This window comes from Manacus candei, unplaced genomic scaffold, assembly GCF_025592945.1.
Source record: "Manacus candei isolate 608988 ecotype Guabito, Panama unplaced genomic scaffold, ASM2559294v1 h1tg000028l, whole genome shotgun sequence".
NCBI classification, from domain to species: domain Eukaryota; kingdom Metazoa; phylum Chordata; class Aves; order Passeriformes; family Pipridae; genus Manacus; species Manacus candei.
Window position 1 is genome coordinate 16,208,804 of NW_026138076.1, and position 12,945 is coordinate 16,221,748.

General features: G+C 36.0%; 1 long non-coding RNA gene across 1 annotated transcript; it reads left to right on the plus strand.

Moving 5' to 3' along the window:
- Positions 1–5,699: 5,699 nt before the first annotated feature.
- On the plus strand, positions 5,700–10,091 carry LOC127472361 (uncharacterized). The gene is made up of 3 exons (XR_007904978.1): positions 5,700–6,054; positions 6,865–6,902; positions 9,490–10,091. It is a non-coding gene; the product is annotated as an uncharacterized LOC127472361 (long non-coding RNA).
- Positions 10,092–12,945: the final 2,854 nt, after the last annotated feature.

Genomic DNA, 12,945 nt, shown 5'->3' on the forward strand with positions numbered 1-12,945 from the left:
AGTAAAGTAGAATTCCCTGAGAAAATTAGGTCAGGTGGAAGCAAGTGTGAATAGGTAATCCGTGTCTCTAAAAAGAAGTCTCTCAAAATTCCTGACTACAAACAGGATGGAGAACATTTCTGCTCTGTGTTAAACTGAAATTTTGTTTATAAAAAAATTAATTGGCTGAAAAAGGATAGAAGGTGTAGTTCATCCGTATTATGTGTTTTGATTTTTTTCAGCACAGAATATGTGTCAAGTGTTAAAAGTGTTTATTTTGACTGAAAATTTTGGAACTAAATATTTAAGTGTTTCCAAACTTACATATATTCATTTTTTTCCTTTAAAAAAATCACAGTATTTTGGTGTATTCCATTTTATCCCAATTCATGATGATATACTGAGAAGTGTTCTGACTTTTTTACTTAGCTAATTTTTTATTCAGCTCAACTACAGTGATTTCCTAACTGTATATTATTAGAAGTTTGTTAAAATCCAAGCCACTTTTTTATTGTATCGAGCTATGTTTTCATTATTACATATAAACCCCCAGACTATGGTGAACAGGTTAGTAGCCTGACAAATCCCATAAAAAGCAATTAAAAAAAAACTTGAGAATTTTAGCTGCTTTGTTTGTCCATAAACATGAGGGCTTAACATGTGCATCTCCTTGGCTTGGCTATGCCAGTACCAACACAGGCAATGAATGAGGAACTTCTTAGGGTTTTTTTTATGATAAACAATTGGTCAAGTTGAGAGGGGTTTTATTTTTCTTGTTCTTATTTGTTAAATCATAAGATCAATTTATATTTCATTGACTTTTAAAAAAAACACTTCCTTTGACTTAGAGGATGGGAGGAGCACTGGTCCTTCTGGACAAGTGAGCTTCTTTCCACACATTTCCTTCTGCATTTGGAATAAGTCATCCACAGAGAAATAAGTAGATGTTGAGACATGGAGATTAACAGCTGAAAGCTGGTAAAGAACAGCTTCTGATAGCATTTCTGAGTTGTAGCTGACAACATGAACATAAACAGTCTTTAGGAATAGGTGGAGTTGACTTCTTTGTACTACAAAAGACAGGAAAGCTCACACAGTTAATTATACCTGAGGTATTATATACAAAGCTGGTCCTTATTGCCTCTGTGCTGCTTCCTACTTGCTCAAGTAATTTGTAATTTTCAGTGCCATTGCTTCCTTTGACTTCTTCAAAATGGTTAATCTATTGGCCATAAGAATTGGGACTGATAGGAGACAGAGAAACTCTCCTAATAGTAGTTAAATTTGCTTTCTACACCACCAATTATGGCTGAACAGTCTATTAGACTTTCTACGAGATTTCTTTTTCAGTTTCAAAATCTTGTCTTGCAAAAATGGTAACAGTCACATCAAACCTCAGTTTCAGCTCAGGTTTCTGTTCCTTGACAGTATTTTGTCATGTCCTTGAGAGGAAGGTACAAGACAGTTTATATCATATTGCTGTCTAATAGACTTCGCTTTATGGCTTCCTCAGTTAGAAGTTGCATTATATACTGGAGCATGAAGTTTTAATACTTTTTTTTTTAATGTCTGAATCTGTTCTAAGTTACAAAAAGCTCGTTATCCATTTTTTTCCAGCATTTCTGAGAGGAGGGCTTACTTCTGTACTTATTTTACTGTCAATTTAGTTACTGATAGGATAAGTTGTCAGGACTTTTAGTAGGCATTTTCCAACATTTCAATGGAGTGAATCTGTCAAATATAGAAAATAAAAAGAGAAATGTAAATATTTCAAAAATATGAGCAGGACACTCATAAATTTCAAACCCCAAACAAACCTTAAATTATGCAGTTTACAATTGTGTCTCTCAGCAGTGGCTGTAAAATAACTTACAGTGCTGTATGACACTTTGAATGTGCAGGTAAGGATTTTCCTAATTAAAGAAAAGAGAATGGGAGAAAATTTTACAACTTTTTGGAAGAGGAGATATATTATAATTTCTCTAAGATATAGCTATAAAATGACCCTTCACTTTGCTTTTTTAGGTTTTTATTAATTACTTTTTATGCTCCTCTTAATTATTTCTGACAGCTTTTTTCTCCTCTTTCTACACTTCATTGCTGCTGTCATTTCAATCCTCTCGTTTGGATTTGTTTTTCTCTCTTGCTTTCTGTGGTGGTTATATTTCCATATTCTCTGTTTTCATATATGACTTTCCTTCCCCTTAGAATTTTATTGCCTCATACTTTATTCTGAGGTCAGGAAAGGGAAAGGAATACATGCAGCTGCAGATTCAGGAAATATACTCAACTCTCTGAACCTATACTCTTTTTTTATTATTATTTCAGGGTTTCGATCTGAAGCACTCATGCCAGTTGCTGCATTAAATACTCATTTCTTCAGCAAACACTACTATACACAGAGATTGCTCCATACTTAAGAGATCCAGTGAAAGATTATATTCTATGTGCTTATATAGTAGTAGAAAGTATTTTTCACTACTGAGAATTTAGGATTTAAAAATTCCTGAATATCAGTCTTCCGTCATTATCTTTTTGTGAAACTCAGGTCTGTTAACAATTTCTTTATATTTACTCCATTGCTGTATAATTGATGTATTTTCATTATGCAATCTGAATCCAAATGTTATAAGGGATCCCAAGGATACATTTTGTAGCTTTGAATTCTCTCATCTTTTCAACAACCTATTGTATCTTCCAGTAACAAACTGCTACTCAAGTACTTCTTCCAAACACAGGTTGAAGGGCATCCTCCTAGTTTGCTACACCAATCCAGCATGCAGCTTTATGTTTGTTGAGATGATTTCTGAGAACAAGGTTTGTCCTAGTGCAGCGCAGGAGTGTTCTCTCAGTTGGTGTCCTATTCCCTGTATCAGCTGGGAGTTCATTATTAATCTTTGCTATATAAATATTGTAGTCATGTAAAAAAATGATGGGCTTCCTAAGGGTGACCAGTCCACTTCTATAGCATATAATGGTAGGAAAGGACAGTAACATACTTAGGCAGTATGTTTCACTGGATTTGAATGGTGAGATTTAGGGGAAGTGTCTGCCACTCTCATTAATTTGATTTCAAATGGCACTGGCAATACCCTGTGTCAAAGACAGAAACGTTTTGCAAAGGTAAATCCAGTTGCAACGAGTTAAGACAAAGTGTTCGAAAGCAAATGGATGAAAAAGGAAGGAAGCAATACATAAAAGGGATTGTAAAGGGGATCATCCAAACTGTATGTTGATGTCCTTATTCAGCCCTGGTTTTTCTCACTTCTTTATCACTGGTACATCTGAAGGGTATAAAACTACATGTGCAGATGGTGATGGCATTGGGACGACAGCAAATCATAATGAATGCTTCCTCTAGATTCAGTGCAGGCAGAAACAAGGGTGAAATATTTTAAAAAAAGCAAAATCAAACTATATTAAAAATTCCTACTGTATGTGACAATCTTTTATACCATTATAATGATCAGTTAACTAGCATATTTAGCAATCTGATAGTTTTTATTCCTGAACTGTCACTTCCAGAGCAATCCTTCCCTTCCTCTCCCAGTCATATCATAGTTGGTATAAAAAGTCCAAATCAGGATGCATCAGAGCATCTGGGGTTTATTCAGTGACTTGCTCATCTGGTTGTGACAGTATAGACCTGACGTTGTCATATACCTCTTGCACTGGGTTGAGCATACACATCTGGAAACAATTCAATCTTCCTTGTTTATGCACTTAAGTCTTCAGATTTTATTTAATAGTGGGATATTTTAGGGCTACAGATATGTGTTCTCTGTTTTAGTTGACTCATCTTTTCTACAGAAATAAAAAAGAAGCCATGATGTTCAGTGCTAGCAAAGGAGATGTATTTCACCTACAAAGTTAAATGATCACCAATGCAAATATTTGTATACCTGACCTTTGTGTACTTGCCAAAAAGGTGGCAAAATCCAGACAGACCATTCAAGCAACTTCACAAGATTGTCCTAGTAAAATAACCACAGACACAAGTGTTAACTGCAGAATATTCTATTCTTGTGTTACAAATGCTTTTTTTTTTTAATTTAACCTTAAATATGTAGGTGTTTCTCCTGAACTTCTTTGTTTACCCTTTTGTAGGGGACAGAGCTACCTTCAAATGGAACTTGGCTACAAAGATCAATAACCAGTAATTGACTGTCACTACAAACAAGGCAAAAAATACAACTGTTATTTGAGACATTGTAGTTATACAGACTTGTTCCAGGCACGTTCAACATATACAGATATTAGATGTTTAAACATTGCCTTTCTTTAAGTTTAGGGCATGTAGCTGACAAGACAACATGAAAAGCACAGTGTTGCCTTTGAAAACATGACTGAAACCTTCAACAGGTGATTCAGCCAAAAAGAGCACACAAAATGTACTACTTTCTATAATTTGGGGGCTGGATTCAGAACTAACATAATGAGCATAATGCTGAACATTGCTAGAATCATCCAGTTACAAGCAAGTTGAACATAAAGAGTTAGCCAAAGGACTCATCTTTGCAACATCTTGATGGGCAGACTTTTTTAGACCATGTCTCAGCCAAATTATAGCAAAAAAATGGATTTTTTTAAATTAATAATTAATTATGAGAGCTCCCACTGGTTTCAGTGAGGCCAGGATTTCAGCTCTGTGTTGCAACTGGATACATATATATCTGCGCTGGGAAACTGGAGATGACTGCCATGGAATTATTCAAAAGATTCATAAACCAAGCCACTTCAAACATTAAAACACAACAGAGACAACTCTGTAGGCAGAATAATTACTAGTCATAAATTGTGAGTGGTTTGGGGTTTTTTGTCTTGGAGGTGTTGTATGCAGGAATCTCAGTGCTGGAGTGGTTACAGTGTGAAACAGTAAAATCAGAATGCTATGCTGTTAGAATGGAAAAGATAGAAATCATTGAAATTCAGCTGATGAAGGATACAGAACTCTTTGTATTTACAAACAAGGGATTTGCCTCTCTTCTGGATTCTCTAACACTCATTTTTCATGTACTAAATACAAATTTACTCATAAAATAAGTTTGGGGGGTTGTGCATGCTTATGGGCTTTTTTTTTACATTTCTGTAAAGCCTAATTAAAAAAGACATTTGCTTAGATAATTAATTACACAAAGCAGGCAAGGCATTTTTTAAATATATTTTTACTAGACTCTGTTAACTTATTACCTTTTGAAAAAAGTATGTGAAGAAACAGTCAGGTCACTACATCGTTCCTTGCCAAAGGAAAGAGTACAGGATTCTTGAGGAATTCTACTGCTTGGCCTCTCTGAAATTAGGTAAGAGTTTGTCTCTGGCACTGACTGCATCACTGACTGCATTATCCACAAAGTTTTATGTATAGAAAAAAATCATATGTTTGTGCTCCATAAAACTAACTGCTAAATACTTTTAATTAGAATGATTGTTCAGTCAACCATCTTAATTTCTTTTATTTTCTTGAGTCACAATAGTTGTTAGCATAAAGGTAATTCTCTTAAAATCCATCAGATACTTGTGGAAGTCTCTAAATAAAGTTAACATCTGAAAATAAGCAATTCTTTGCAGTATATTGTGTTTCTGAGTGAAAACTTCAAGTCTGGTTAAGGTCAGCTTTACTTAGTTTCAAAACTACTGTGGAACTCGAACTGTGAGCTAAGGCCCTGTTTTCCAGAAATGGAGGGAGACAAAAGAAGTTACTTTCTGTGGATAAAACTCTCTAACAGTAATAAAGACCTCACTGGAGCAGAAAGACGCAACTCATTCTTCCCTGTGCCTGTTGGACTGAGTTGGTTTTCTCTAGCATTTGTGAGGTCTGTGAGAAATGTTTGGATAAGATCTTTTGGTGCTGTTCCCAGAACATAGTTCATGTGATATCAAAGAATCCTGATATTTTGCCAGGGAACTTTTTGTCATTGGGAATTTGGAGGCTGGGTTTGTAAAGGATTGGATGAGCTGCAATACAAAGGCAACTCCTGAGCAACCTATTCTGGCAGGCCATCTTCTGTCAAAGGCCACCAGGGACCTGTACCAGCAGACTCCACTCAAAAGAAGAATGGAGCAAAGGAGAGACAGGTGACAACTTTAACTTCTGTAGCACTGCAGAGCTGAAGCTGAAACATCAGTTGTCCAGGCCATGGATTTGCACTGAAATATGAATTACTGGAATATCTAAAGGAGGTCACTGTAACCTTCCTTAAAGCCAGAGTGTCCTTGTCTTGAAGCAGGGAGATCAGAGACGAAGACCAGACTGATGTGCAATTATTATATTCCTTCAACTGCAAGAATTGGTGACCCTAGTTGCCTGAGAAGTGGGAAGGAGGGGTTGTGACTGTCCTCACTCAAATACTGTTTCAGTAGCATTACCATCTCTCTGCACATCAGTCTAAAGCAGTGGTTCCCAATCTTTTTTTCCACCTGTCACCCCTAAGTTTTGTTCACTGACAGGACAGTTCTGGGTGAATGGACAGTCCTGGGTGAATGGAAGGTAGGCATACAAAGAATTTTCCTCACTACTTCCTTTCACCTCCTGAAGTCTGGAGTTGCAGACAGCATATTTTGACTTCTGAGTAAATGCAAGGAATTTATTCTACCACTGCTGTTCACAGTAGTTACTTAAGGTGCAGTCTGTCACCACCTGCTTACAACATACAAAAGATGAGAAAGAAGCAGGTTTTCCAGAAGCCTTAAATTTGTAGTGATCATCTATTAGGTATATTGTGCATCTTTTGTGCTTAGTGAAGATGAAAAGGTGAGAATCCTAATGTATCAAGTTTATATATCTTCAGCTCACAAAATATTATTCTGCTTACTAATGCATATGTTATGTAAGAATTGTTAGAAATCTGAGAGGCTATTTTGTCCAACTTTGGTTTCTCTCCATAGTTTCCCTTATGATCTGGTATGAGGAAGGTCTCAAACAGGTAAGTGTTCCGTGGTTGTGACCATAATTAAGTCCACCTTTTGATTTCTCAACTTACACTGATGATTAAACTTCTAATCAGGAAATCTATGATTTTTCTTCCTAAAAATCAAGTTTTAAATTGTAATAAGAATTTTACAGTTTCGTTGTGTTGTAACCAGAATTTCTTTTTCTTCCCCACAACTTTGCAACATTTATTAATAATTTTTGGTATTTACTGTCACCTGCATATATGAAGTATAAGTGGGGGCCTGTGTTTGGCCTTACTGTGAACAGTTTCCCATCTGACACACTGTAGATAGTCTCAGCCCTGTGTTCATTTGAGATGGCTTACTTTGATTTTTCTTAGTCATCATTGCATTGAGTCAACAGATAGATCAGCTGCAGAAGTTATGACAAGTGCATATGTGTACATGTACAATAATTTATATGACCATATGAAGGGACTTATGCCTAGAGGTCCATTTGATTTTATGTTTCATTGACCACCACCAATGCCACTTAACAACATACATAAATAAACATGCAAAGACTGAGAGAAGGGTACATATTTTTAATTAGAGATAGATGAGATAAAAGTGCTGACATAAATCTGTAGAAAAGTTCTTGAGCTTGTGACTTGTGACATGATCTGCTGCTCCTTAGGTCACAGTGGGTTCATACCACGTGCACCATTTCTCTGAGTTGTTTGCAAGCCTTGTGCCAACTCCTTCTTGAAACCAACACATCTATCCTCTTTCTATACATAACTGCCTTGACCTACAATAGATCCTATCTGGTGCTTCCCAGATACACTGAAGAAGAGAAAATTGACTGTATCATACCATGGAACTTAGAAACTGGAATGCAACTTACTTTTTGTAGGTTTAAAGGGTCTTTTCATGTTGAAAACCATTTCTAGATGTGGTATTTATAAAAATAACCAAAAGTTCAGATAGTGAATATTTGCAGGAAACTACTCAGAAATGATCAGCACAACAAGGATTACTTACTGAATATGTTCTCTAGATGCTAAAAATTCATGTACTCATTTTGCCAGTCCCTTCCACCAAAAATTAACACTTAACAAAGAAAATAATGTGAAGTATTATTCCAGTGTTTCTTGAATAGATAGAAACCAAAGCATATATCCAGGTTTGCTGCTTAAAATACCTGAACATCTATCACATTTTCTATGAGTGTGAAAAATATAATTATTTTGTTATTAATTTATTAATTACATGCAGCAAGGAGAAAGCAGAGCTGAAAATCCTTTTAGGAGGTGATTTATTTCAATGGTACTGAAATTTATTATTATTGGGCCTGTCCTTCTACTGTAATAGGATAAGCCCTTCATATATACAAACATCCCTATTTCCAGTCCAGCAAATAGGTAGTACTTCTGTATAACACCTAGAATGTTGTCCCTGGGTAGTTGTGTTCTGAAGCTGCTGCCTGAATAGACAGGTATCATTACAGGTATCATTCCTCTGCCTGATCCAAGTCTTGATGCCCCTGGGAAATTGCACCATTCCTCACATCCTATGCCTTTCAATGCTCTTCAGTTGTGGATCTGGATTTCACTAGGAAGAAAAAGGTCAGTCTTTCCCATGCACTTTGTGCCACTGGGGTAGCAATAACTTCAACACAGTTCAGCTCACTCCTACCAGGGGAATGCAATGAACATGCAACAAGTGCCCCCCCAGGTGGCCACTGGAGATGGTCCAAATGTGCCCCTAGGCTGGGCAAATCTAATGGCTCTGCACCCCTCCTGTCCTGAGAGCAAACACAACATTCTTCAAATGATTTTCAGAGAGAAATTTTAGGGGAATAGATAGGAAGGAGAAATATAAGACTAAATTCTCCTGGAGCTTTGCCTGGGCCTCCAAGGGTATGTCAGTGTCTTCCCATGGCTCAAGAACTCCTGATCCAATCCATTTCCCCTTGCCCAAAGGCAGGATCAGTTACAATTAAACTAATACCAACATGATTGTATAGCCTGTCTTGTAGCATCTTTGTCACTGGAGATCTTTACTTTCCAAAGTAATATATTCCAGTGTTTCACTGTCACTGTGGTTAGACAGCTCATTTTTTTTGTTTTATTTTCTCCCTAGTGTCTTATTTAAACTTCCAGTGCTCCATCCAAAGGACATTAGTTATTGTCCTTTTGATTTACGCAGATGTCCCTTTGTTTTTGGAAGCAAACTTTCACAGTACTGGGGATTAGTGACTTCAGTCCTCTTCTTTCTAGGCTCTATTCTATCATTAGAAGTCATCTTCTACACCTCTTCTCTATGTTGTTGCTTATTTGAACTCCCTCCACCTTTAAGAGTGGTTTCCTAAACTGAATAGCATATAATTACTCAACAAATCTTAAAACAGAATTCCTATTTATTCATCTCACAAGATTTGGTTGGATTTTTTTCTCAATAGTGCAAAATTAGTGACATATTGATCTTACTCTCTTCAAATCCTAGGGTTTTCTGTCATTGATTATTGTACTATATTAAATAATCATTAAAGGTGCTATTCCTTAAGACTAATATCAAATTAATATTAGATGTGTTTATCTGACAGGCACTTAAAATTACTATTTTTCTAAATTTTAGGTTTAAAAATGCTTGAAAAATGAGCCAGATTTGTACTGCTAACAATTACATATGATGGCAGAAGAATTGTGTTTGGAGTCATGATGGAAAATGAGTAAACTCCCAACTGTGTCCCTCTTTTGTTATTACATGAATGGCACAATCAACAATTATCAAGTCCTTCTATCGAATCTCTTGCTCAGAAAGGAAAAATGAGGAAGCTGGCTAATGCTGATAAGGTAACTTCATGAAATGCAAAGAATAAGTTAATGGATTTTGTGCTTCTGCTGATAAGTCAAGGATTTAAAATGTTTGTAAAAATTACTTTATCTTTTTAAACAAAATTAATTTCACATCATTTTATTCCACTCATTTGCAACTTTTCTCTGTGGTTGGTCATCCTGCCAGGTTTTTTACCACTTTAAGGAATGACACAAATATATTAGTTTCTGCTTATATGTTCTGGAAATAAGCAGGAATATTGAGCACTCATTAATAGAATGGCATGATTTGTTTGAAATTAGGCTTTGTCGTGTGTCATCTTTAGTAAACAGTGCTCTCTTTACATGGGACTCAGGTTTTAAGTATGACTATTTGTGAATTTGCCCCCACTTTTCCCAGCTAAAGTAGATGATGATCATTCCACTCTGGAGTAAAAAATCTAATCACTGGGCTGAAGAAGGTACAAGCATCAAACAAAATAAAGGGATCTAGTGAAAAATAAGACTTAGAAGAAATTTAGTGTTTTTAAGGCATGAACAGTAAGTAATGAGAGACAACTGAGAGAAGTTATGTGTGCCATTTATTTAGAGCTATTGGAAGTCCAGTCGGCCGTTTCATGATCTTTCCAAGTCTAACAGCTCAAGTGGTGATCTCTAATGGGCTTTATTTAAGATTTAAAGAGAGAACTGCTTGAAATGATACACTGACATAAAACTAAAACAAAGCTATTATACAGTCTGTTTTAATGGAGCTGTTTATAGCAGCAGCACCTTCAACTGAAACTCATAACACTCCATTAAATATCTGCCTACATGGTTCAAAAGCATAGCAGAAATAGCAATACCACAATTATTGGTTCAGTTATTTCCCATGGAGTGATCCAGATACCTAATGGTATCTATCAGCATGTTTTAGAGCCTTGAGTTACATGACTTCAACTCAGATATCTTACTTAGTTGCTTTCGGTTGATGCAATTAAGCCTTCAGTAGGAACTTGGCTATTTTGCTGAAAACACAAGCAGTATCTTAGAGGAATGAGCTTACTGCCCTCTCATTACTAAGTGTTCTCATGCCTGGCTTTGGTTCAGGAGCTTGTACCCAATGCCTCTCCTAATTTTTGCTATTCAGGGCAAAAATAAACATCATTATGTGCTCACGGTTTTTAAATTTAATAGAGACAGAACCTGCTATGTGCAGATTCCATATTTTGCCAAGGCCTCAATTTAAAATTGCACCTCAGTCTTACCAGTTATTCAGGCTGTTGAATAGGAGATGAAGCACCTGATAAAGAGCAAATCTGCACAAAACCTTTGAGAAATGGGCAGAGTGGAAAGGCACAAGCTGTTAGGAAAGAATATCAGTTTATATCGGTGGGAAAATAAAGTGTTTGAAAGCACAGTCAGCCTAAGTAACTTAGCTTCAGCTATAAAGAATTGAATGGAAGTATAACATTTTTATATTCATCGGGTAATTCCATTTAAAAGCTGTGCCTAATTTAGTAAGAAGGAAAACTAGGACTATAATCTGGGCCCATTTTATGTGTCTTTATATGCAGATTTACATTGACCATAAAGCTCAAGAAGAAGCCTCACCAAATGATCTGTTGGTCTGGCAAGCAGATAACATGACCTTAACATATCAACAACTTTTTCCTACTGGGTTTTTTTGAACAAACTTTTGTCTAGAAGCAAAAGCTATTCCAAAATAGGAGAGATATATTTTTTTTAATCCTTCATTCATCAACAGAAGAGAGGCAGGAGTGTTTTTGGTTACTGTCAGGACATTCCTCCTCTGTGGAATCTGCATGATTTGAATTAGTTAAAGAAGTTTTAAATTTATTTTCAGTTAATTTAATTCTTATAAGTTTTAACAGCCTTTTACAGCTAACAGTTACTGAAGCTGCAGTTCAGTTACTCTGGTACACTCCACAGAGTCATGCCTTTGAAACCTGTGGATGCTTTCTTCTCTTCTGTTGTACCCCATACCAGCAAGTATGGAATGACAAGTCATTAAATACAAGACAGAGAGGTGTGAGCAAAAAAAATTTTATTAAATATGAGACTTATGTCTGACCTGCTTCCCCCAAACCAATTTTGTCTCCGTGGCAACAGCCACAAGCGTGTGACAAAACATTACGGATTTCTCTAAAGAAAACTTTAAATACTGAAAATGTCACTTACCAAGAAAGCATCATCTTTTATCCTTAAGCAGGTTTCAAAAGTGCAGAGCATGTTTACAGGAAGACAAGCCTTGTGGCTGTAAAGCTCCATTAGCTTTACAGTGCATTAACTACCCTCCCCACAGCAAGCAGGACCAAATGTTGCACAGGTGTAAGAATGGACACAGACTCTGTTAACTTACCTTGTCTGCAAGTGCTTTGGGAACAGGGAAGTATGTCTTCTGAAGTCGAGTTTAGAATAGCTCTGGTATGATAATCACAAATTTTATTGCATGTTCTTTACATAAAGTCATCCCAAAGTACCTTTGCAGCTTATGACAAATATTTTAATAGTGTAAGAGGGGAGAGACTCAACATTATTCTTACCTTTTATTGCTAAATAAAATGTAGTCATAATGTAGATGAATTTGCCGTGCTGGTGCATATTATCATTAGATTGCAGAGTACTGCACTGAAAATCATAGCCAAAGTATGTATCCTTATTGAGAAAATGCTCAGAGGTCTGTTTGTGTATGATTTCAACTATTATTGAACATCTCCAAGTTTTATGAAATTAATATGAAGAGTTCTTTACCAATGCAGAAATTTTGTGATCCAACTGATACTCAGAAATGCAAATCATTTACTACTTTTTAAACTTCTTTAAAGCTCTCCCAAAAGCCATGTAATAGTGAGATTATCTTGTATCCCATGTCCCAGGTCTACTGATTAACTTACACAGCTCATTGACTTCAACTGACCATTGTTTGTTATTTCAATATTATACCTTTGGGGAAAAAACATGTTTAGTTTTTTTCTTATGGACTTTATTATCTATTTGTATTTGAGTATGTTTTTGTTATCTGTTCACAGGATAAAAGCTTGGGATCCATTTGAACACAGCATACAATTATTCCAGGTTATGAAGGAGGATCACATTATACTGTGATCGTCAAACTCCAGCTGCTGGAGGAAAGGATAAAAGCAGTCCTACTTGCAGGTCTATAAAACTGACTATTATACTGGTACTGCTTCTATTTCTCATCTTTCCCCAGTAATAGATGGCATGTTAGTATTAAACATTTACAAGGCAAAAT